The 25,961-nt window shown below is 35.7% G+C and overlaps 1 protein-coding gene across 1 annotated transcript in view; it reads right to left on the bottom strand.

Annotated features, from left to right (window-relative positions):
- Nucleotides 1-25,961, bottom strand: part of CAMSAP2 (calmodulin regulated spectrin associated protein family member 2) — a 110,595-nt gene that overhangs the window by 63,353 nt on the left and 21,281 nt on the right.

Below are 25,961 nucleotides of genomic sequence, written 5' to 3'. Positions count from 1 at the left end.
GGGCTTGGGTCACGGTTCCAGGGTCCAGGGATGGAGGCCCCAAGTTGGGCTCCCCGCTCAGTGGGGAGTCTGCTTCTCTCTCCCTCTTGCCCCTCCCCCGTTTGTGCTCTTTCTCTCAAATAAATAAAATCTTGTAAAAAAAAATAAAAAATAAAGAAACTTTCAATGATTTCCCACAGCACGTGGAATAAAAATCTGATCACAATTCATTAGATCCAACACAACTGCTTCCTGACTACCTCTCAGATCTCATTTATTAGAGCCATGATGTTTTTTTCTGACAAGCCTATTCTGGCCTAGGAATTCTGCACTTACTGGCTCTTCTGGACTACATGGCTCTGCCATCTAATCTTTTCATGCCTAATTCGTTTGTTTCTTTTTTCTTCTGGTTCCAGCCAAAATATCATCTCCTCAAAGAGATCTTCCCTAAAGATTCTGCCTGCCTCCCAATTAAATTATTATCAAATCATCCTGCTTTATTTTCTTCATGGCAGTTAGCACTACCTGATGTTATCTAATTCACTCATATTTCTGCTTCTCCTACTCTCCCTCCTACCCTCTGCTTCTCCTACCTCTGCTACTCCAGAATGAATACTTGATGTAAACAGGTGCCTTGTCTAGTTTACAAAGGGCCTAACACACAACAGTGTTGAATGAAGGACTACATTTTCAACCCCAAAGAAACCTGTATCTTGTTCTGAACCATTCTGTCTCATCCTGCTTGTACCTGGCACTGATCCTTGATCTTGCTTTGTCTCCCACTAATAGCTTTATCCTTATCTTCTCAAGCCTTGTATTTAATATTACTCTAACATTTGGTTCCCTTCCTCAATGACAACTCATATTCACCTCCTGGATCATGTCTCTTCTGACTAGTTTCCTTTAGACAACCCACCTGATTCAGTTAGCTCCCAGAACTCTATTCCAAGATGGATCCTCCAGGTCTAGCGCCCCAGAGCATGGAGGAAACACAAAGCACTGATTAAGTGTGTAGGCTCTGGAGTCAAGCTGCCTGGGGAAAACCTTCACTCCACCAACTCTGTGACTCAGAATAGTGCACTTAACACCTCTGAGCTCCATTTTCTTCATTTACAAAATAGGAGATAATAACACTACCAACCTCAAAAGAATTGTTAGAGTTGAAATGGATTAATATAAAGGGCACAGAGCAGTATCTATACCTAATAATGTACAAATATTATCTCTCGTTCTCTAAAATACAATTACTTCTGACTATGAAGGAGTAAATGGTACCAGACTTGCCCCCCTGCCACAAACAACTCAAAAACTGGACAATCTATATATAAAACAACTATTCTCAGACACTAGACTACAGACAACAAAGGGCTGTGATCCCTGAGTGAAAGGAAATAATGAGAGCTCTACAATCATTTCACCTTTATGCCTGAAAGCACTTTCTGAAACACTGAACAGAAAAAGGAAATCCACCCTCCCCATGGTGGTCTCACTGAGTTGAAGAGACAAGACTGCAGTTTGGGAGACAGAGGGGTCAGGCTGCTAAAACTTATGGGGAAGAGTACCAGAGAGGAGGAAGCTACACAGAGAAATCTGTATGGGGTCCCATTTGGTTGAATACTGACCTGCACATGAGCAAGGTAAGATTCTACGAGGCTAGACAAAAATCATCTACCAGGGAAAAAACAACTACAAAGGAGATATAAGTAGAATAATTCCCACAGTTCACTTGGGCTTGGAATCATCCAAATTGCAACCAGCAAGAATGGAGAGACCACACTGAATATCCAGGGTTTCATAAGGGACCCTAGATGGTAACATTTGAGTAGTAGGTTTAAAACAGCCCTAGAATGAGGCTACTCTACACCCGCACTAACAAAGCTCCAAAACAAGTCTCAAAAGCATCCATGCTGATTTGCAAGTAACTTAACTGCCTAGAAAAACAAAGTTTAAATTTTTTTTATCTTAAAATAATTATAGGTTCACAAGAAGCTTACCAAAATTCAAAACTATAAAGGAGGGGGGAAATCAGACACTCATAAATGTGATAATTACAATGTCTACCATTAAATAAGAAAAACTACTAGACATACCAGTAATCATCTCATAATTCAGAGTCAGACAGACATGACAAAGATAATAGAATTGCCAAAGACTTTAGAATATCATAGAACATGAACATATAGAGGAAAGAAATGTAAGTTATAAAAAAACAAATGGAATCTTTATAGCTTAAAAATGTATGAGAAATTAGAGATTCATTGGATGAACTTAACAGCAACAGAAGCACTGAAGTAAGCTTGAAGACACAGCCAAGAGAAACTATCCAAACTAAAGCACCAAAAGAAAAAAAAGCATAAAACAACAACAAAAAAGAACAGAGCCTTAGCGACCTATGGGACAACAGCAAGCAATTATGTAAATGTAGTCCAAAAAAGGTGGTCAGGGGACAGGTAGATATATTCAAAGAAATAAGGGCTGAAATTCTTCCAATTTTGGTAAAAGCTACAAACTCACAAATTCAAGTAGTTCAAAAAAATCCCAAACAGAAAAGCTCACTAAGGCACATCATAACCAGACTGTACAATAATGAAGAAAGAAATCTTAAAAGTAACTAACGATAATGACACAGTACATACAGAGGAACACTAGTAAGAATAACATCTGACTTCTCGAGAAACAAGGTGAACCAGGAGACAGAATGCTATCTTTACTGTTCTGAAAGAAAAAGCTGTCAACCCAAAATTCTATAACTAGCTAACATATCCTTCAAAAATGGAGAAAGAATAAAGACATCTTTAGATAAATAAGGAAACACTGAGAAAAGCTGACATCAGCAGATAGATACTACAAAAAATGTTAAAGGAAGTTCTTCAAGGTGAAGGAAGAGAATACGAAACAGAAACTAAAATCTCATCAAAGAAATGAAGAGCACCAAAAAAGTTTATATATGTACAAATATGAAAGACTTTGCTTCTCTCGTTTTTTAAAACTCTTTCAAAAAAAAAAAAAGATTCTGGGGTATATAAAACATGTTCAAGTACAAAGGACAAAAGGGAGAAATAATGGTGATGTTTATAATACCCATGAACTGATAAGTATAAAATACGCACTGGGTTTTGAAGACTTAATACAAAAATAAGAATAAAAAATACTCATTAATAATTTTTAAATAGAAAGACTGTTCAAATAACATTTTCATATGTTGGGTTAAACAAAATATATTCTTAAAATCAATTTCCCTTGTTTTTATTATTATTATTATTTTTTTTTTACTGCAGCTACTAGGCAGCTTAAAATTACATGTGTGGCTCACATTATATTTCTGCTGCACACTACTGGTCTAAGTCTAAACTAACACATTGACTATGAGATGCCTATGTGTGGTTTTCTTTATATATATATATTTTTATATATATATACATATATGTATATATATATATACGTATATATATATATACATATATGTATATATATATATACGTATATATATATAAAGAAAAAATATATAAAGAAAAAAAATATATATATATAAAGAAAACCACACATAGGCATCTCATAGTCAAATTTCTGAAAAGAGAGAAAGAAAATCTTAAGGTAAAAAATGCAAAAAGAAAAATGGACTGAATTAAAAAGAGAAATAGAGAAGTCCACAATTATTTGGAGCTTTCAATACTCCTTTTTCAAGAATTATGAGAGCAAGGGAACAAAAAGTCAGAAGGGATAGAGAAGACCTGAAAAGCATTACTATTAAGCAAAATGACCTGATATTTATTTATAGGACACTACAGCCAAGAAGAGCACAATACACATACCTTTCAAGTGCACATGAATGCTCATCCAGATAGATCAAATTGCTGGGCCAAAAACAGTCTCAGGAAATTTGAAAGGGCTGAAATCATACAAAGTATGCTCTCTAACCACAAGAAACATAAATTAGAAATCAATAACAAAAAAAGATATCTACAAAATATCCAGATATCTGGAAATTAAAGAAGATACTTCTAAATAATCAATGAGTAAAGAAGAAATCACAAGAGAATTTAGAAAGTATTTTGAACTGAACAGTAATGAAACACCAGTCACTTGTGTTCAGCACCATGTCAAAATCTGCAGAACTGAGAGGGCAATTCATGACTTTAAGTGTTTATATTAGAAAAGAAGGATAGTTTAAAATCAATTACATAAGATTCCATTCTTAAGAAGTTAGAAAAAGGAGCAAATTAAATCAAAATAAGAAGGTAAGAAAAAAAAAAGAAGGAAGGAAGGAAATAAAGGTAAGAGCAAAAATCAGCAATATAGAAAACAACCAAAACAATACTAAAAAATAAAATGAGAAGCTGGTACTTGGAAAAGAGTTAACAGAATTGATAAACCTCCACCCAAATAATAATGTCAGGAAAGAACAAGGGGACATCACTTCATGTTTTACAGATATTAAAAGGATAATTAGGGAACATTATGAACAACCTAGTGCCAATAAATCTGACAAATTTATTTATTTATTTATTTATTTATTTATTTATTTATTTATTTATTTTTAAAGATTTTATTTATTTATTTGACACAGACAGAGCACAAGCAGGGGGAGCAGGAGAGGGAGAAATGGGCTCCCCAGTGAGTAGGAAGCCCGATGTGGGGCTCTACCCCAGGACCCTGGGATCATGACCTGAGCCAAAGACAGAAGCTTAACTGACTGAGCCACCCAAGTGCCTCAAACTTGACAAATTTAGATGAAATAAACAAATTCCTTGAAAGACTACAAAACAACCTAAATTAACACAAGAAACAAAACATCTTTATAGCTGTAAATCAATTTTTAAAAACAAATCTGTAATTAAAAAACAAAGAAAGCATGTAACCCTGATGGCTTCACTGGTGAGTTCTATATCCAACATTTAAGGAAGAAATGATACCAAACTTAGACAAAGTTTTCAGAAAATAGAAAAGGAAGGAACACTTTGTAACTCATTATATAAAGTCAGTATTACCTTCATACTGAAATCAAAGAAATTAGAAGGAAAGGAAAAACATCTTTCATGAATGTGGCTGCAAATATCCTCGAGAAAATATTAGCAAGATAAATCCACCAATACATAAAATAATACATCATGGCCAAATGAGTTTAATTCCAGTAATTCAAGATGAGTTTAATATTTGAAAATCAATCAATGTAATTCATATATGAACAAGTAAGGAAAGCCATATGATCATCTCAAAAGACCCCCCCAAAAAAGCATGTGACAATATACAACACCTACTCATGATTTGAAACATATACATTCATACAATTCTTAGCAAACTAGGAATAAAAGGGAACTTCTAAACTTCATAAAGGGAATCTTCAAAATCCTACAGATAACATCATACTCAATGAGAACCAAATCTGTTCCCCATAAGATCAGAAACAGGCGAGGATGTTTGATCTCACCACATTTGTTTAACATTTTTGGAAGTCTTAGTGCAATAACGGAAGGGGAGAAAAGACATATGTACTAGAAAGGAAAAAGTAAAACTGTTTATTCACAAGCAACATGATTGTGTATGTAGAGATCTGGACATATCCACAAAAAACCTACTAAGGAATATGCATTTAGCAAGGTTACAAGATACAAAAATCAATGTTCAAAATTCAATTGCATTTCTCCATATGAGCAATGAACTGGAAATTTAAAACCAATTCCATTTAAAATAAAAATAAAAAATACGAAACAGTGTAAAATTTAATAAAATATGTATGAGACTCATATACTAAAAACTAAAACACTATTGAAATAAATTAAAGAAAAGCTGAGTAAATGGGAACAGATACCATGTTTACACTGGAAAACCCGATTTCGCTAAAATATCAATTCTTCCCAAAATGATCTAGATTCAACACAATTCCAATCTCAATCCCAGCAAGTTTTGTAGAAACTGACAAGTGATTCTAAAATGTATATGTAAACACAAAGAACCTAAAATGCCTAAAACAATTTTGATAAAGAACAACAAATTTGGATGACTTACACTACCAAATTTTAAGACTTATTATGAAACTACAATACGAAGTAGTACTTTGTGGTACTGGTCTAATAAACATAAATCACAAAGAAAGACAATTATCATATAATTTCTCTCATCTATGGAACATAAGAACTAGGAAGATTGGTAGGGGAAGAAGGGGGGGTAATCAGAAGGGGGAATGAAGCATGAGAGACTATGGACTCTGAGAAACAAACTGTGGGCTTCAGAGGGGAGGGGGGTGGGGGAATGGGATAGACTGGTGATGGGTAGTAAGGAGGGCACGTATTGCATGATGCACTGGGTGTTAAACGCAACTAATGAATCATTGAACTTTACATCAGAAACCAGGGATGTACTGTATGGTGACTAACAATATAATAAAAAAAACATTTAAAAAAACATATAAATCAATGGCACAGACACACATATCAAAATAAGTCAGTAGAGAAAGAATAGCCTTCACCCACTAGATATCCTTGTTTAAAATAATAATAATAATAATAATAATAATAAGCCTTGACTCTTCCCTCTCATTATACAAAAATAAATAAAAGTAAATACAAAATGAATCATAGACCTAAATGTAAAAGCTTAAACTATGAACATTTAGGAGAAAAAAAAGAGAACAAATTCTTCACAACCACAATGTAGGTAAAGATTTTTTAGTACATAAGAAGTACTAACTATCAAAGAAAAAAATTAATTGGCCTCCATCAAAATTTAAAATCGCTTGAAAGACACCATTAAGAAAATGAAAAGGGAAACCACAGACTAGGAGAAAATATTTGCAATATATGTATTTGACAAAGGCCTTGTAGTCAGAATATACAAAGAACTCTTACAGTAATAAAATAAAAAACCCAATAAGAACATGAGAAAAAGACTTAAACAGACACTTCACCAAAGATGTATGAATGACATACATCAGTGATCACTGATAATGACATCAATAAGTATAGGAGAAAAACACTAAGTTACATTATCAGGGAAATACAAATTAAAATCACAAGGAGATATTAATTCACACTAGAATGGCTAAAATTAAAAAGATTGATGATACCAAAACTGTTGGCAAGGATATGGAGCAATCAGAACTTTCAGACATTGCTGGTGGCAAAATAAAAAGTACAACCATCACTTTGGGAAACTGCTTGACAGCTACTTAAAAGTTAAATACACTTACACAAATACGGCCCTCCAATTCAACTTCCAGGTATTTACCCAAGAGAAATGAAAATGTATGTCCTCACAAAAATGTACACAAATGTTCATTCATAGTTGCTTTATTTATAATAGGCCAAAACCTGGAAACATCAATGTCCAACAACAACAGGTGAATGAATAAACACATTGTGGTATTCATACAATGGAATAATACAAAACAATAAAAAGGGAAAAACTATACATAACAATATGCATGAATCTCAAAAATATGAGCAAAGGAATCCAATTCAAAAAGAGTTCATGTAGGGCACCTGGGTGGCTTAGTTGCTTAAGCATCCAACTCTTGGTTTTGGCTCAGGTCATGATCTCAAGGTCCTGGGATCAAGCCCCGTATCAGGCTCCACGCTGGGTGTAGAACCTGCTTAAGATTCTCTCTCTCCCTCTGCCTCTGCCCCTCCCCCCTCCACTTGGAGCACATGTGCTCTCCCTCTCTCTCTCTCTCTCAAAAAAATAATAAAAAGAGTTCATGCATTATGCTTTCATCTACATAAAATTCTAGCACAGGCAAAACTAATCTATAGTGACAGAAAGGAGATTAATGGATGCCTAGAGTGGGGTGAGGGGCTGACAGCAAAGAGATACAAGGGAATTTTGGGGGGTGATAAAAACATTTTATATCTTAACTGGACTAGTACTTACATGAATACATACCTTTGTCAAAACTCAAAACTATTTACTTCAAATACATATATTTTATTATCTTTAAATTATGCCTCAACAAAGTTGATTTTTAAAAAGAAAGATCTGGCCTTAGGAAGTCATTCAGACTTCACTGAGTTTCATCCTCCTCTGTTAAATGTGGATAATACCTTACCTATTTCTCACCTCACAAGGCAACCATCGCATAAGGTGTACATCAAAGTATTCTAAAAAGTTCTACTGATATAAAGGTTTACAGTGTTTTTATACTTAAGGTATTATACAGTGTATGACAATGGGATTAACCTACAGAATTGTCTATTGTTTAAAGATAATCTTCAAACTTCATTGTCATCATTTATTTTTATGCTTTCCCAAACAAATGTTGTATCAATTAATACTTTAAGGAAAAATAATCAGGAGATTTCTATAGTATCACCTTCATGTGCCTGGTCCATTAAGAAAGGAGTTGCCAATGAGCCATCAAAGACATGTATGCAGGAAAAAAACAATAACCACCAAGAAAATAAAACCAGGTTTTTATGGAAAAAATAAAATAGACTATTATATCCAACAAATCAAGATTTAAGTATAGACATATATATTTTCCAAATGTCCTAACCATAGTGACCTGGGCAAGATTTATTTTTATGATAGTTTATATATGGCAGCTCAGGCTTGTCCACCACCACTCAACATAATTGCTGCTACTTTATGCCAACAATGTAAAATGACAGCTATGTTCTTTCATTTGCTAACCAATATGACATCCCTAGTATATTTTAACCAGTCACATATGGGGTACTTCAAAGTATGTTTGTACGTTACAGCTTTCCAGATTTCAAAGTTTCCCAAGCATATGTGATGCTGAGTCAAAAATTGCTTCAAATCTCAAAATCTAAAACAAGCTACGTAAAATACACTGAAATATGCTTTATCATATAAAAATAAGCATCAGTAAAGGCTCCCCTTAACAATGAAAAAATTGCCTGAAAGGAAGTTTGTCAGCAGATTTCTTTCAGCTGGGTGTGTATGAAAAATGCTCCTGACAGTACTCACTTTACCAGAAAAAAAAGAAACATAAGGTTGCGACACAATCATAGCTGTTCTCTAATTTGGCTCTACCACCCAGTCGGGCTTCATTTCCCAACACTATCTATGAGAAAGAGAAAAAGGAAGGTCATGATGCCTCCCTTAAAAGTAGCTACTCATCCTAGGTTTGTAGAATATACAAGCCAATTTAAAACTGAAGAACAACAGGGAAAGTTTCACAACATTTGAACACAGCTATGGCAGAAACTCAAACAGCACAGTAAGAAGTAGGAATACCTTTTCTCCAACCGACCAAGTATCTGAAGGGACCCACTTTCTTCTAGACAAATGCCTGTTGGCAAGCAGTGCCCAGATTAACACGCCACAGTGTGGAACTAAAAGATCACACTTTCCCTAAGCCGGCTGCATGGCCTCTACACATAGACACTGACCAGAGCCCACAAAGCTGCAGCTATCAGAAAAAATAAAGAGCTGAAGATCTAGGAGGTACCTCACCAGCTAACTGGCAGGGAAATGTATGCATACTTGAAAAAAGTTCAAATTTATGAACCTGTGTGCTTTAAATGGATGCTCATCAGCAATGAAGCAATTGTTTTCCCCGCCCCGCAAAGTAACCTGTTGACATAATTCTCAAGAAATGCTCCTACCTACAATAAACTGTCAAAGATTCACTCTGTGAACTCTAAGGTGAAAAAAAATGTAAAGACATCAGGACTGTCAAATTTTTTTATCCCCTTGGCTGGCAACACCTTACTAGCATTGACTTTTCAAACAGACAAGTACTGCCACATAAAATGCCACCTCTATAATTTTGGTAGACCATGATATATATAAATCCATTAAAACATTAATTCACTAATGAATCATTAACTATTGGCATTATTAAACCTAAATTCTAATTTAGATCACTAAAAATTCATTAAATGATGCTATTAATTAAAATGCTATTTAACAAAAGAAAGACTGAAAAAAATTAGTATTCCTTGCATTTTCAGGCCTTTTCCAGTAATATTATAATTACATGGAAGCTACTGCTATGGCATAAACTCTATTAAAGATGGAAAGAAAAAGCTTATTTTACTTATTTATTTTTTGAAGTTTTTGAGAGAGAGAGAGAGAGAGTGTGTGTGTGTGTAGGCGCATGAGCCGGGGTTGGGGGGACAGAGGGAGAGGGAGAGAGACAATGTTAAGCCGGCTCCACTCTCAGTGCAGAGCCCAATGCAGGGCTCGATTTCACAACCCTGAGATCATACCTGAGCAGAAATCAAGAGTTGGACACTTAACCTACTGAGCCACCCAGGCGCCCAAGGAAAAGCTTATTTTAGACAAGTAGTACCAAGGCATGGTATTACACTTAATTAAAATGTCACAATATCCAAAGAATTTCTAAACCTGTATACCTCAAAATTTTATATTAAAAGAAAAGATGCTTTTAGTTTTTATTTTAAAACTACTTTAGAAAAATCTATGGGAGCCCCCTAAATATATCATGATGTTCTGTATTTATTAAACAGACTCTTAAGATATTTTCCCTGAGATACAAGACCAAAAAATTATTAACTAGCAAACTGGCAGAAAAATTCAGAAGAAAATAGATATCATATAGATCAAAAAGACTCTGGTACTACTCAGAGTTGTTCAATTCTTTATCCTACACTTCTGACTGTTCTCCACAGTATTTCCTACGCATTACTAAAATATTTGTGCTGCTATTCATGGCCTTCTCTTTTTATTCTAAAACATCCCCCCCATGGCATCTCAATCCCATGGCTTCAACTACCATTACTACTCAGGTGATTCCCAAATCTCTATCTTCAGCCCACACGTCATTGGGCATCTCTTCTTAGTGGATGGTGGGAAGGCATCTGAAACTTAAAGCTGTCCCCAACTAAATTACCTATTCACTCTACCATGGCCATTTCCCGCACTTCAATTCCCTCCTCTCCTCTTTTCCCTATCTCATAAAGGTCACTACAATATATACTCAGCTTGCTTAGTCGAGGTAATGTAGCCTCATTATTTCTATATTTTTAAAATGTAACTCTGATCATGTCATTGTTTTGCTTAAAAACCCTTTGGGGGGGGGGGCGCCTGGGTGGCACAGCGGTTAAGCGTCTGCCTTCGGCTCAGGGCGTGATCCCGACGTTGTGGGAGCGAGCCCCACAGCAGGCTCTTCCGCTGTGAGCTGCTTCTTCCTCTCCCACTCCCCCTGCTTGTGTTCCCTCTCTTGCTGGCTGTCTCTATCTCTGTCGAATAAATAAATAAAAATAAAAAATCCTTAAAAAAAAAAAAGAAAGGGTAATCAATTCAGGATCACAGAGCAAGTTAAGTCACTCACCTGGGCTCCAAAGTCTCTAATCTGGTTGCCTCACTCCAACACTTCCCTGCCCTCTCTCGCTGGCTGTCTCTATCTCTGTTGAATAAATAAATAAAATCTTAAAAAAAAAAAAAAAAACCCTTTGGTGCAAAAAGTTCCAAAACATCCATCAACGAAGGATTAGGCAAATAAATTGTGGTATTTTCTTGCCTCGGGGTATTGTGAAGCCTTCAGAAATGACTGTATGTATCTGTATTTATTAGTATGGAAAAATGGTTATGAAGCCTTAAGAGCTAGCAACATAGTTTGCCATCGCTCCTCCAGCCCTAGCTCTACCTCAGGATTCTGCTTTATTTCCAAACTTGCTAGCAAGTAAATTCCTCCCATGATTTGCTCAGACTTCTGAGGTAAAGAAGCTGGCTGGCATCATTCATCATTTTGTGCAGGGCACCTGAGCGGAAGCCATAGATCATTTGCTACTCTCTAAATTTTATCTACTCTGACAAAAAATGGCTCTGGCCAAATGCAATAAAACTCTGAATCAACTTTTATAACTGAAATATTTCTAGGTCAATTCAATGCAATTACATAATTAAAGAATATGAGCAAAAATCTAAAATCTATTGGATTTAAGTTTCTAAAATACATCCTTAGTATTAATAGGCATGTTTCACTTCAAGAAAACTGGTAAAAATACAGGTGTAAATATGAAACAAAATTATTAAATTTTATTTTTTTTTAATTTCAGCTTTACTGAAGTATAATTGACATAAAAGTATAAGAAATTTAAGTGTACATCAAGGTGATTAGACATACCTATAATTGTTACATTTTAACACCACAGCTGAACATAAAAAGCAAAGGGGAGTCAGCAAGTGAGCTAACAGAAACCAAAAGTCTACATACTCTATTCCCCATGATTATTTGAAAGCAGAGACACTTATTATGTTAAAATGAAAAAGTAGAACGCTAACAACTTAACCACTTAATCAGATTCTATTATAAATTCCATGAGTTCAGGAGCCTCCTCCAGAACAGCTACTACTGGAAGCTTAGTAAGTATGTACTTTAGGAATAATGACAGCTCACTCTACTCAAATCTGTAGGAAAACAAAAATCAAAACCAAATATTCGCTACTCTCTTGTAATTATAAATGACTTCCCTTTCAAAATACACTTAATTCTCAATTTAAATATTCACTAACATCTCTTAATCCTTCACCGATTCAGAATCTTCTCTGGGCCAGATGCTGGAAATACGACAAACATGATCATCGTGGCCCTGTCTTTGTGAAACTGATTCTGTAATAAAAAGCACACTTTCCATTAGCCTTGCTTAGGAGGAACAACTATAAAGTAGTTGACATTTTTTCCCTATTAAGAATTTGATTTGAGGACATTTACCTTGACTCCAACACACACACACACACATACACACACATACACACACACACACACACACAAAAATGTATAATCCACCTTTTCCAAAAAATGAAGTTTCCAAAAACAGGCTCTAACAGGTAAAGCTGTTTGGTACTTGTAGTATATCAGCACCATCTTTCTTCACTTATCAGAGAAACAAAAGTCTCAATAATGGAGATAAAACTGAACATGGTAATCACTTCACAATATATACATACATCAAATCATTATGATGTACACCTAAAATGTGTGTGTGTGTGTGTGTGTGTGTGTGTGTGTGTATCAGTTATATCTCAATAAAAATAAAACACTAAAAGAAAAAGTGGAGACTGGGGCACCTGGGTGGCTCAGTCAGTTAAGCGTTTGCCTTCAGCTCAGGTCATGATCTCGAAGTCCTGGGATCAAGCCCCACGTTGGGCTCCCTGTTCAGAGGGGAGCCTCCTTCTCCCCCTCCTCATGCTCTCTCCTTTTCTGTCTCTCTCTCAAAATATAAAAATAAAATTTTTTTTAAAAAGTGGAGATATTATATTATATTATATAAGATGTCTCACCATGCACCTTCCAACTAACTTTAAGTGTGTTTTTGAAGAGGCTTCATCATATAGACAAAATTGAAAATCTGAATCCTTTTAATCACAAAGTTTTGGCTTAAGGAAAAGGAAATACTCTCTTCTTAGCAGCCCCATCCTTCCCCTTACTACATACCCGAGAAAGAAATAGTGGTAAGAAACAGACTCCAAAACACTGACTGGGCCCCCACGTTTGCAGGGATGGTGTATTTAAATATTAAGGTCAGCACCAAGTCATGCGTGGCCTCTTGTCTGTCATCTGTCCATGTGGCTGCAGTGTTCATGAGCCCAGGACCTGCTCCCTCAAGAGAAAAGGCCAGTCACCCTTCTCTTGTTCTCTCTTTCCTATGACCAGTAAGATACTAAGAGGATCTATGAGAAATGCAAGTTCTTTCTCTCTCCTTTAAAGGTTTTCCAAGTAACAGGGCTATAGAGCAGCACCTACCTGGACCTGGTCTTCTCCTCACTCCAGCTCCTCCTTTCCCCACCTTTAGTTTTCACTGCCTGTCCCTCCTTCTGCTTCTAACCCAACTTCTCTCACTCTTCCCACCACTGACCAGTTCTCTATTTTCTCCTGCCCTCCCTGCATGCTCACCCAGGCTTCTCCCTTCTACTCTCAAGTTTTTTTTTTTCCTCTGAAACAGGCAGGATAGCCATTGACCCTACTGGAATAGTTAAGTCCCACGTCTGGCTGTTACAGGAACATAAAGGACATCTTCTTACTACTTGGTTCTAGGCCAATGTAATGGAGGACAAAAAGAGCCCTTTTACTTGGTTCAGCGTAGCTTACCAAAATTCTGCACTGGGGGCTAAGAACCAAACCTGAGCTGATGCTAAAATGATTTGCCTTGCTTTGCTTTTTTCTGCCTTTTCTTTCAAGTATTTCTCATAAACCAACCTGAGGTCTTAGTCAAAGAACAAGACAATCATTTCTGAGCTCCCTGACCAAATACTGTGATAAGAGCACCCAACTTCTTGTATTTTTAACACCCAAAACAACTAATTTTTTCAAAAAAGTTTGGTAGAACTTTTTGATATTAGGAAGAAGCTTTTGAATGTCCTTACCTAATAATTTACTGTTTCACCATGCAAGAAATACTGATCTTATATTAATATATAGCACTTTGTACTTACTGAAGTTATCACACATATGTTGTCCAGTCTTTTCTCAAATTATTTTGTCTTACTATGACGTTACTATACTAAAACACTGACACCCTAAGAAGGGAAGCTTCTCTGCTACACTATAATTACTATAATGGCTTTTAATGATTATCTACCCACCTTCTTTTCCTAAGTGCTTTCATTCAGGCCCATGGACTTCAAACGCTGATGACGCTCAAATTTAAGTCTCACACAGGACTTCTGAACTTCACACTCATATATTCAACTACTTGACAGCCAGAAGACATTGATAACCCAACAGGTCTAAAATATAATTCCTGATTCTTCAGCTGCCTCACCCCACCCCACTTCCCCCCACCTCACCTTCTACATCCGCTATCTACAAAGCAACCTGAAAGCACTTACTTTTTAAAAAGTAAACCAAATCAAACTCCTTGCCCTACTTAAAATCCTCCAGTGATTTCCATGCACAGAATAAAATTCAAACTTCTTATCATGGTCTACAGGGCTCTACCTGCTTAGGCTACAATCTTTATCTCTATCTACTCTCCCTATCAATCTTGTTCATGGCTAACCTCAGTGGCCTTCAGTTCCTGAAACGTACCAAACTCACTCCTACATCAAGGCCGCTAACCTTACTGTTCCTTTTGCCTGGAATGTTCTTTTCCCAGATTTCACATGCTTGTCCTTCTAGTGTTTGGGTCTCAGTTCAAATGTCAGCTCTCTAGACAGGACTTCCCTAATCACGTCCTATGAAAATAGCACGTTCCACTCCCTCTAGCCCCTTCTTTCTGATTTATCTTCTTCACAGCATTTGCCACTGTCTGAAATTGTCATGATCTGTTTAGCTTTTTACTGTTTGTCTTTACTACTAAAATATTACTTCTATGAAAGCAAAGGCTTGGTCTATCTTCTCATTACTGCATCCCATTCCCCAGGCCCAAAAAAATTTTCAACAAATATTTACTGAAAGAAATCAGCATTTCATATTGTACAAATTATATAATTTTTGGTAAATAAATGTAACCCTGAAACTTTAATTCCTGAAAATGTTCCCTCCAGGAAATTCTTGTTAGGAATCTTATCATCCAGACATTAAGTTTATTTATTTTGTGGATGACCCACCAATTCAGGGCCTTGAGTTTGTTCTGTCAGCTATGCTCTTACCCCTTTATTTTTGCCTGACTGGCTCCTCCTCATGTACATCTCTGCTCAAATACACTCCGTGTAAGGATGCCCCTAACCATTCTAACTAAAGAGAATAGCACACGATCGCCTCGGATCACTCGATCCCATTATCCTGCTTTTACTTTCTTCATAGTCCTTACCATTCTCTAAAGTTACCTTTTTAAAATTTGTTTACTTGTTTGCTTACCAACAAAGTAAAATGTATAAATTCAGGAAAACAATAATCGGCATTCTTACATCCCAGCAAGTTTATTAAAAGAACTTCCTGAAAAGAAAGATGGACCCCTGGGACAGCTCTGTAACATATCTCACTCTGTAACAGCTCACTGTAACCCCCTTTCCAACCACAGAACACTACAGGTTCACAAGGAATCCGACTAACAAAGATTTTTTTTTGTTATAGAAGCTCATTTATCCAGGTGTATGAACACAAGCAAGTGTCCAAATGGAACACTTTCTAAAGTCTTTTGTTTTAATGACCATCTATTTTCTTTCTTTAAATCATATCACTGACGTGAGTTAAAAACAATTTATTAAACTGCTATCATCTACCAAGCTGCAAAAATGGGTTGGTATCATAGGGTTGAGGTGGGAGATCAATCTGTTCAACACAGACTGGGGGTATAGATGGCTACAGACAACTGCTGTGACCACCCACTGCTCCACAGCAATGGACTGTAATTGTGCAAATTAGAAAAATTTACATTTCTGTATCAAACCTACCAAAACATCTCAATCTTTGTGCTCTAATTATATATGTGTGTATATATAATTATATAGCAATAATTATGTATCCTATATAAATATAAACCACCTTCTACTGTACCACCTACTGAAGAAGTTTAGTAATCTACAATGAATGGTTATCTTTTTTTGTTGTTTTAAAAAAGATGAAAAGCCCTAGTTAATCGATGTTTAATTCATCTTCAGTAAACAACAAAAATTACTGCTGGCAGGTCTGTAATATCAGACAACTTCTTAAGTATCTTAGCTTTTGCTACGTTGAATGAGTTATGAAGATTACAAACAAAAAGAATATAAAACTTTCATTATTCCAAAGTGAGTTATCAAAACATTAACTGGAAAAGATATATGCCCTCCCATGTTCATTACAGCATCAATATTGTAAATATTACAATAACCAAAATATGGAGACAACCTAAGTGTCCATCAATGGATAAAGAAAGTGTGAAATGTGAAAACACACACAGACACACACTCAGAATATTATTCAACCATAAAAAAAGAATGAAATCTTGCCAACTCTGACAACGTGGATGAACTCTGAGGGCATATGCTAAGTGAAATCAGTCAGAGAAGGACGAATATCATACAATCTCACTCATATGTGACACCTAAACAATAACAAAAAAACAAGCTCACAGATACAGATAACAAGTAGGTAGTTGCCAGAGGTGGAGGGTGGGGAGTAGGTGAAATGGGTGAAGGGGTTCAAAAGGTATAAACTTACATGACTTAAATAAGTCATGGGGATGTAATACGCAGCATGGTGACTAGAGTTAATAGTACTGCACTGTAAATTTAAAAGTTCTAAGAGTAAATCTTAAAAGCCCTCATCACAAGAAAAAGAAAAGTATGTAAATACATATGGTGACGCGTGTTAACTAGACTTACTGTGGTTATTTCACAATACACACAAACACAAACCATTATGTAATATGTCAATTATACCTCATAAAAAAAACAAAAAAACATTTGAAAAAGTTATCTATTTTATAGACAAAGTTTGAAGCAACTTTTTCCATCATCATTAGAGGTGAACTCTGAAAAGCCAAACCAAAAAAAAAAGGAATTGCACGTGAAACTGTAGTGTATTCAAGTCAAATAAAATGATTAAAATTTTTTGAATTGGGAAATAAGACAGCTATCAAAGTGTCATTTCAGGAAAATTCATCTGACAGCAGTATACCACAGAAATTTTAGATAAAATAAATCTTAAGGAGGCAAGTCCACATACAAACTCTATTCCCACAGTTCTTTTCATTAAAACAGATAGAAGCTACTGGTAATTGCATATTAAAATACATTTTTAAGAAAAACATGGGTGTGTACTTAGTTTTCAATACCAACACCATCATTTACTGCTCTTCTCTAGAAAATAAAGCAATTTAACTAAATTGGTTTTTAATGTGGGCTTATAACCCACTCATGGGTCATATATGAAGTCAATTCAGTCATAACTAATATTTTTTCCAACTAGAATAGAACAAAAATCAAGTTAAAATGATAAATACTTTCATTTCTATAATATATGTGTACTAAGTAAACCAGGTGTGGTAAATACATTTGCAGTATGTACTTCCATGAGTCACAGTCAAAAGAATTTCAAAACTCCAGACCAAATGATTGCCAGGGTCTTTCAGCTGTTAAACTTTACAGCGAATTAATGGACGGCTTTTTCTTTATTTAATGTTTAGCTACAGTTCTTTTAATAGCAAGCAACAGAATATAAATGCTGAATTAGCTATGCTAACTTAAACAAAAATTGGGGCTTATTGGGAGGGCACTAGAGTGGTTTACAGCATCTATGGAAGAGCTGAACCACTAAGCTTAGGAAGGACAGAAACTGAGCAGCGCCAGCTCCCTCAGCCTCGGAGTTCACAGACTTCCACCTAGGGTACCACCTTGGTAAGACAGGGTGGCTCCAATCACCTACTATCACTGTGCTGTGATTCACTCTCCGTTGGGTTTTCAGATTCTCAGTAAACAGTCCAATTAGCCCACCATGCATCAGGTATCTCAACCTTTGGATAAATCAGCAATGGCCAGCAGCACGGTAAGATGCATACAAATGGTCTCTGGGGAAATAAACTGTCCACCATCTCAATTTGTCTAAAATAGCTCATTTTTCTGGCCAGAAATTAACACTTCATTTACTGAGCCCTTACTGTACAAGACACAATACTTGGTTCAATATGATAAATATATACAATGAATATGTACACTAAAACATTACATTGTACACCATAAATATATGCAATTTTTGGCAATAAAGCTAGAAAAAAGAAATATAAAATATGTTTTCAACAGATACAGGAGAACCTAGATTTTATGTAAGAACAAAAACAAACATACACTGAACATTATAATAAACATTTTTCATTTCACATGTATTCTTAAAAACTTAGTTATTATAAGTCCTATTTTTTTAAACCAGGATTTATTTTAAACCAGGGAAATTGTGAAAATGAAACCGAAAATATTTTTTAAATTAAAACACTATTTTGCAAAGTGAATCACTCTATTTCTTTAAATCTGTAACTTTATATGTTAGTGGTCACTAAATGAGCTGCATCCCTTACCCGAGAAAAGAGCACCTGCGATGGTCTGGATGTTTGTGCTCCCCCAGAATTCGTATGTTAGAATTCTAATGCCCAAGGTGATGGTATCAGGAGACAGGGCCTCTGGCAGATGATTAGGTCGTGAGGGCTATACCCTCATGAATGGGATTAATGCCCTTATAAAAGAGGCTCCAGAGAAATCCCTGCCCTTTCCACCATGTGAGGACACAATGAGAAACTGGTAGTCTACAACCCAGAAGGAGGCCTTCACCAGAACCCAACCATGCTGATCCTTGATCTTGGACTTTCTAGCTTCCAAAACTGAAAAATAAATTTATTTATAAATTACTCAATCTGCGGTATTTTGTTACCTGAACAGTCTAAGACAGGACCCTCAGTCGGTGACCAAAACAATTCCCTCTTCTCCCTACTATTCTTATTCTTGGGATTCCCCTTCATTGCTGCACACTCTCCATGTGACATCCTACTTCATGCTGACATTCTCTGTGGGTCTCCCCAAGAATCAATGCAGATCATAACCCACAAGGACAGGAAAAAGGATGGCAGCGCAATGTATCTGTAGAATAAGCACTGGGTTAGGAGTCAGGAAGATCTGGGAACCACCTCTGCTCTGTCACTAACTAGCTATTTAATCATGATCTATTCACTGCCTCTTTCTATACCCGTCAGAAGAAACTAAATAAGTATCTTATTAAATAAATCTATCCATAAGGTTTCCTCACTTGTCAAAAGGAGATGATAACAACTACCCTATTTATCTTTTCTGGGTGTTAAAAAAAAAAAGTGTAAATGCATCATAAACGATTAAGCACCATAGAAATAGTATTTTCTTAACTGAGGTATAATTGACATATTAGTTTCAGGTGCATAACACAATGACAATATATTGTGAAATGGTCACAGTAAGTTTAGTTAACACCTGTTACAATACACAGTTACAGAATTTTTTTCTTGTGAGGAGAACTTTTAAGATTTACTATCTTAGCAAGTTTCAAATATGCATTGTAGTATTATTAACTGTAGTCACCATGTTTTACATTACATCCCCATGACTTACTTATAACTCTAAGTTTGTGCCTTCTGATCCTCTTCAACCCTTTGGCCCACACCTACCTGCTGCCTCCGGCAACCACCAATCTGTCCTCTGTATCTTTATATGCTTGGTTTTTTTGTTGTTGTTGGGTTTTTTTGTTTGTTTTTAGATTCCACATACAATCTCACTTTTTTTCCTATTTGTTTGCTTAGCTAGATTTTTTGAAAAACCATCTGGTGTAAATGGGCTAAGCATGGCTTTGGAGGCAGCAGATACAAGTTTAAATCCTAGCATCATGTTTCATCACCTGTTTGGCCTTGGGCAAATTGATGCACCTTTTGGGGATGTCAGTTTCCTCACCTATATACAACAGGAACACTACGACCTCTCTCATATATCGCATTAAAAACTAACATTTGTCAAGTATGCTCAATTCTGCTCATACCTCATTTCATCCCCACAAGTCTAGACAAGTCTCCACACTGCAACTCTTTGATCCCATATAACCCCTAACGTCCTCCAAGAGCATCTTCAGGGCAAAGATCATCTACTTCATCACCAATGCCTCACCTAGTGTACAAAGTAGAACTAAGTTTATTATATCAAGGAATTCCCATCCATCTTTGTGATAAATGTAAGAATAACAAACTAAAAAACAGGATATTCTAACAAAATGAGTATTTCATTTCTCTACACAGAGACCCACTTTCACTTATATACAACTCTTTTTTTCCAAAAGGAACTAAGAAGAAAAGAGAAACTTAGGATAAGACAGAGTCAACTTTATCTTTCTCATCAAAAATAAGAGATTTATGAAGCATGAGAGACTATGGACTCTGAGAAACAAACTGAGGGCTTCAGAGGGGAGGGGGGTGGGGGAATGGGATGGACTGGTGATGGGTAGTGAGGAGGGCACGTATTGCATGGTGCACTGGGTGTTATACGCAACTAACGAAGCATCGAGCTTTACATCTGAAACCAGGGATGTACTGTATGGTGACTAACATAATATAATAAAAAAACATTTAAAAAAAAGAGATTTAAGAATATCAGTTCAAGATTTTTATTTTTATTTTTTTTTAAAGATTTTATTTATTTATTTGACAGAGATAGAGACAGCCAGCGAGAGAGGGAACACAAGCAGGGGGAGTGGGAGAGGAAGAAGCAGGCTCATAGCAGAGGAGCCTGATGTGGGGCTCGATCCCGTAACGCCGGGATCACGCCCTGAGCCGAAGGCAGACGCTTAACCGCTGTGCCACCCAGGCGCCCCACAGTTCAAGATTTTTAAACTATAAAGCTGACCCTTTACTTATTTGGGGTTTTAGTTTTTTATCATTATTAAATAAAAATATCAGGGTTCACAAGCACCAGGAGCAACAGAGAATGGGGAAGCTAACATCTAGACCCCGAGTCTCCCAGAAGAACAGAGTGAAACCAAGAAGCTATCTTTTCCCCAGCTTCTAGTAGTTAACCACCTATTAATCAGAGTTGGCATAAGGGATAAAATCTTTTTGCCAGTCCTATTCTAGCTTCATTTCCCAGCTCTGATGAGTCAAAAATCACCTCAATTCTATCTCAAAAATGCTTCTCCCAAACGAACTCTCTTCTGCATGTCAACGGCCTCTGCTTCAGGTCCCTGGCTATTTTAACAGCCTCCTAAGTGCTATCTCTTTCACAATACCACCCAACTGACTTTCTGTAACACAAACCTGATGGTATCCCCTCTAGTTTAAAACCCTATACAGGTGGCTCTCTATCATTTCAGGATAAAGTACACACTTGGCATGACATAAAAGGTCATTCATGCCCTGTTCCCATCTAACTCTCTGGTCTCATTTCTCATTGCTCCCTAACACATACTTAATTCTAAAGCTACAACCAAACTCCTTGTTTTTCCCTACGCACATCACAATGCTCTCATACTCCCTTTTAACATCCTGTTATACTTTCATATACACTACCTTATAACATGTCCGTCTTTGCCTCCCTGGTATATTCCTTCAAAACTCAGCATAAGAGTAGGACTAAGTTTGGTGCCTCTGTACACCTAAAAGACATGCATTATAATTTGGTTATTTTTCTATAATCCCCAGTAGAAAGCAAGACCCTGAAGGGTAGAAACTCTTTAATCACAGCAGAAAATACACAGTACACAGCAGAAGTTCTATAAACTAAATAAGTAAAAAAAAAAAAAAAAAAAAAAAAGGCCTGACTGAGTTCAGTTTTATTATAAATATAAAAAGGTTTCTGTGAGATCATCTGGCAAAATAAACACCAGTCATCAAGTTATATTCCTATGAGAAAGTAAGCCTGGAGTTCTAAATAAATTATTACAAATATAATAAACATGGTTTTACAAAAGATAACATGAATTGATAACTAAGGTGTATATGTTACCTAGAAATAATGGAATCCAAATTAGGTATATGATTCATAGGATAGAGAAAATTGAGATCCAGCACCATGGGTAAAAACCCTCTACAGACAAGTGCTGCTTGTAACTCTGCAAGGCATTATTATAAAAGGGTGACCAGAAATTAATATCTCAACTACTACTGCAATGCTTACATTTATATAATTCTCTTCCTCTAACATGCAATTTTTAATCATCTTAAATAGGGGGGAAATTTTTTAAGTAAGATGATGGCACCGTGGAAATCCCTAAGAATCCCAAACAAGACCAATATATTGGAGAAGGTCAGCAAGGAAGACAAAGAAAAAAGGAACAGCACAATGTTCTTGAGATCAGCTTCTCTGTTGTCAACACCTTTCATATATCCAGCAAAAATAAGGGTAACAAGGGAATTACCTTGTACATTCTTAAAATCAAGAAACTCATATCCACCCAGACAGACTCTGTCATAACTCCGCTCATCATCTATTAACAAACAAGTCAAAGGCTACCGTTACTCGTAGCACACGAAATTAACATAACCTTCAAGACAGGAACTATGGGTAAATTGCTCTGAAAAGAAGTGCGGACAAATTACCAAGATTTCAAACCACCAGGCAGATTTCCTGGTAGCATGCCATTTCTCTTCCTTCTACCTCTCCACTTCCCATTTTCCTATTACCTATTCCTGTTATCCTATTCCAATTACCTTCCTATTACTCAAAGACAAAAAAAAAAAAAAATACAATGTGGTGGTTAAGGAACATGGGATTTTTTTTTTTTAAAGATTTTATTTTTAAGTAATCTCTACACCCAACATGGGGCTCTCAAACTTACAACCCTGAGATCAAATGTGATAAAATGAAGTAACACTTCTTTACATGTAGGAACATCCTTCTTGAGATAAAAAAACATTTCCATCATCTATGTTTTAACCACAGCTTTACTGGCCCTCCATTATAACAAAGCAGTTTACTGGCCAGTAGCACAAATGTACAACTTTTTCGCTTATATTTTCTGAATATCCGAGAACATCCATAAGCAATACTGACACTTCATGAGAGAACACTTTATGCCTTAGTTATCAAATGACCTAACAGCCCACTTTAATTTCCATTAAACAAACAGGATATTCAATCTTTTCTTGGTAGTCATTAAAAGAAAGCACATCAAAATAAATTTTTTGTTTATATAATAATGATCGTCCCAAAACAAGATTTGATTTAAAAATGTTATTTTGCAATCATATGAAAATCAATCTATTTCAAACCACACATACTACACACACACACTTTACTTAAATAACTGACTTTTACAAATATCAACTCTTATTTCCCATATATGCAAACATGGATGGAAAGCTGATTCACAACCAAGAGTTTAATTCGTAACTAGACTACAGTTTAGACAGCTAAGTAAACATGACTTTGCATATTTAAGTGCATAAATTTGCTTCAGATAATAGCACTGTAAATTAGAAAGCAACAATTCTAGCGCATTCAGATTCTAATTTTAGTTTTGCTAGTGTGTAACACTTCTACCTTAGGCAAATCACTTAACCTCTCTAAATAATTATCACATACATAAAATGACTCTGGATCAGATCAAATTTCCCATACATTCTTGATCATAAAAATCACCCAGAACACCTGTTGAAAAATACATATCCAAACTCCTCTTCTAAAGGTACTAATGTCATAGTTCTGACAAGAGGACTGGAGAATCTATTCAAAGTTCCCAGGTACTCATGTTCCCCCAAGTTCCTCAACACTGGAAAGTTTTATACATGCTGGTTTCTGATTTCTAAAGTTCTTTCTGGCTATAAAATTCTATGAATTTAAGATTTTATGACACTGATCAAATCTCCCAGCCTATCCTGGTGATACTGAATGTAATACGCATGCAAATTCATTTCGCTATGGAAGAAAGTTCGAAATCTTCTCTGTACACTTAAGCTATTTTTTTCAGTATCTGACTCCATTTGCTACAAGTCCCTTAATTTTCACATCATCCTAGATACCAGTATTATTTTCACAAATAATTTGATAGATAACGTGATTTGGGCTACAGCATACGTTCAGTTGAAAGATGTTCCCCTGTGATTTTAACGTATACAACACTTCCTCTGGTAACTACTCAGTCATACACTTAATGCTGACTGAAGCACACATTAAGCTTAGTTCTCGGAACAGTATGCATTTCAACACCATAACTGTGTATTACCTGCATTTGTCTTTTACTCACATATTTGTAGTACTAAATAGGCAGACCATAACTACAATCCCTTCTCACAATCCTACAGATAATGTACTTAATGAACCTTAATACATTATAATTACTAATTGTCTTTAAAGCACAGTGTCTAAAATATTTTCCCATTGATATAAATACAGAAGAAAATATTTTAAAGACTATACTCTCAAAACATGCCTGTAAAAGCACTATGATAAAAAAGCATATGTTCTCCAACATGTGTTCTCAATTTAAAAAAACAAACAAAAAACAGGCATTCCTCCCAATCCCCACCCACCCCAAAATTAATAAAATCTGCTTAGTCAAACCTGCCTTATACTTATGTTGATACTTTTGTTATCACCATGTGACTTTCCCAAAAGGAATAAAGACCCCAAAAGTACTAAGACAATTTAGAGATAAAAGCAGGGGGTAGGACTGGAAATCAATATATTCAGTGCAACTAAACACACTATTTTTCATTTTACTTCCCAAAAAGACGAAAAAGAAAAGTGAAGCTTACTACTCTTATTAACTCTAAAACCAAACAAAACAGTTTAAGGAACAAAGTTTTTAAGGACTCTGATAAATTTTCTCACATAGGTTTAGAAAAATTGTAATATAATATTACAATGTCACCAATCAAAATTTCACAGCAATTGAGAAGCTTTAAATCAAATTGTGACAAAAGCTGAAAGTATACACTTAAAACACAGGTCAATAAATGTGACACTGCAAAGGGTCAAGATGATGTAGTCAAACATGAAGTGTTCTAAAAACCCAAAGAAGTCAGAACCAGACAAAGAGCAATTCTGTATCACCTAAATCACAGTCTTCAAATACCATTTCCTACAATCGAATTTAAATGTGTTCACCGCTATCACCAGGATCAAATACAGTGTGAAAGAAACTCAATAGTAATGTAACTAGCAGTCTTCCAAACCCCTCATTTTTAAATTAATTCTACAAGTATCTTCATGTTTTATCTTTACATGCACTAAACTGCACTAGGAAAATAATCCAGAAAATGTTTTCTTTCTTATTAAAGAGGACCTAAAATAGGTAATAGGTTACCCAACAGATCTAACTGTATCTGAAAGAGCAGCTACTAAGCAAACATAGATTCACAAAGTCATTGATGTGCTTTATAAGGATCTACTTGGCCTTGAAGTAATGGAAGTGGAAATAATCATAGCAGGAGCATCCAATCAAGTGCAGTGATTGGAGAGAGGTTGAACGTGAGATACTGCTAGGACACCTAAGTAGAATTCTACTCACCCCTGGTGCTGGCAAAGTGTTCGCAATATATGATATGTTTCCAACACAGACATACAAAAATCAGAGGGTAATCATAAGGTGAATTTAAAGCCATCAATGAAAGCTGAAAATCTCATATCTGATAATAAACATTCTTAGTTATCCTTAATAATTCTATTATAAATCTATAAATGCATTAAATTTT

Source organism: Ursus maritimus, unplaced genomic scaffold, assembly GCF_017311325.1.
Source record: "Ursus maritimus isolate PB19 unplaced genomic scaffold, ASM1731132v1 scaffold_2, whole genome shotgun sequence".
NCBI lineage: Eukaryota > Metazoa > Chordata > Mammalia > Carnivora > Ursidae > Ursus > Ursus maritimus.
This window is presented reverse-complemented; position numbering and strand designations above follow the sequence as displayed.